Consider the following 1,663-nt stretch of genomic DNA (forward strand, 5'->3'; position numbering starts at 1 on the left):
CCCACAGACGTGAGTTACACAGATAAGGGGCCCCACAGACGTGAGTTACACAGATAAGGGGCCCCACAGACGTGAGTTACACAGATAAGGGGCCCACAATCTCTTTCAAATCAATCAGTTTACCATTTACCAGTGGTGGAAAAATAACCCAAATATCATACTTGAGTAAAAGTAAAGCTACTTTAATATAAAATCACTCAAGTAAAAGTGAGTCACCCAGCAAAATACTACTTGAGTAAAAGTCTAAAAGTATTTGGTTTTAAATATACTTAAGTATCAAAAGTAAAAGTATAAATAATGTAAAATTCCTTTATATGAAGCAAACCAGACGGAACCATTTTCTTGTTTTTTAAATTTACGGATAGCCAGGGGCACGCCCCAACACTCAGACATAATTTACAAACGTAGCATTTGTGTTTAGTGTCTGCCAGATCTGAGGCAGTAGGGAGGACCAGGGATGTTCTCTTGATAAGTGTACGAATTAGGCAATTTTCCTGTCCTGCTAAGCATTCAAAATGTAACGAGTACTTTTGGGTGTCAGGGGAAAATGTACGGAGTAAAAAGTGCCTACTTTTCTTTAGGAATGTAGTGAAGTAAAAGTTGTCAAACATATGAATAGTAAAATAAATTTCAGAAACCCCAAAAAAATGACTGTAAAGTATTTTTACTTAAGTACTTTACACCACTGCCATGTACAGCCTTCAGTAGGGCATTCGTCCTTTAGTAGTCTACAACACTTTAATTTGTGAAATGATGATAGACATCACATGTTATAACCCTTATATTGTAAGACATTATAAAGGCTAATACATGCTTATAATAAGTTTATAAAGCGTTATAGCTGCCAGTTGTCAGTAAGATGTTACCCAATAGTGTACCAATCACAGCCTTCCTCGCACTGTCACTGTCTGAGATGGTGTTAATAAAGTTTTGTTTTGTCTTGATGAAGGCCAAGGAGTTGGAGTGTCTCATTCTGGAGACAAAGAGCACAGAGAACAAGGTAGGTAACAACCTCCTCTCCTCTCCTCTCTCTCTCCTGTCCTCTTCCTCATCTCCCATCTGTACAAGGTAACCACCTCCTCTCCTGTCCTCTTCCTCACCTCCCATCTGTACAAGGTAACCTCCTCTCCTCTCTCTCCTGTCCTCTTCCTCATCTCCCATCTGTACAAGGTAACCACCTCCTCTCTTCCTCCTCTCTCTCCTCCCCCTCCTCATATCCTTTCTCCTGTCCTCCTCTTCCTCACCATCTCCCACCCCATATCTCTTTTCTTCATCGTCTCCTGTCTAGTCCTCCCGCTTCCTTCTGCCATGCTCCCTCACTCTCTCTCTCTACAACCCTCCACATTCCTGTGATGTCTGTCATTCTGTAGTTTAACACCTGGCTGGTAATATGTCTCTGTCTCTGTACGATTAACACGCTGGCTGTAATATGTCTCTGTCTCTGTAGATTAAACACTGGCTGGAATATGTCTCTGTAGATTAACACTCTGGCTTGGAATATGTGTCTCTGTAGATTAACACCTGGCTGGAATCTGGTCTCTGTAGATAACACCTGGCTGGAAATTGTCTCTGTAGATTAACACCTGGCTGGAGATATGTCTCTGTAGATTAAACACCTGGCTGGAATATGTCTCTTGTAGTTACACACCTGGCTGGAACTAGG

At 41.5% G+C, this 1,663-nt stretch overlaps 1 non-coding gene across 3 annotated transcripts in view; it reads left to right on the top strand.

The window, feature by feature from the left end:
* Window positions 1-10: 10 nt before the first annotated feature.
* The window catches only part of LOC112071885 (uncharacterized), a 10,596-nt gene continuing 8,943 nt past the window's right edge, over window positions 11-1,663 (top strand). The window contains exon 1 of one of the 3 annotated variants that reach the window (XR_011475992.1): window positions 11-1,000. This is a non-coding gene — a transcript (uncharacterized protein). The remainder of the gene's footprint in view (window positions 1,001-1,663) is intronic. The other 2 variants (XR_011475993.1, XR_011475994.1) reach the window with 2 other exon arrangements.

This window comes from Salvelinus sp. IW2-2015, unplaced genomic scaffold (assembly GCF_002910315.2).
Source record: "Salvelinus sp. IW2-2015 unplaced genomic scaffold, ASM291031v2 Un_scaffold1757, whole genome shotgun sequence".
Lineage (NCBI taxonomy): Eukaryota > Metazoa > Chordata > Actinopteri > Salmoniformes > Salmonidae > Salvelinus > Salvelinus sp. IW2-2015.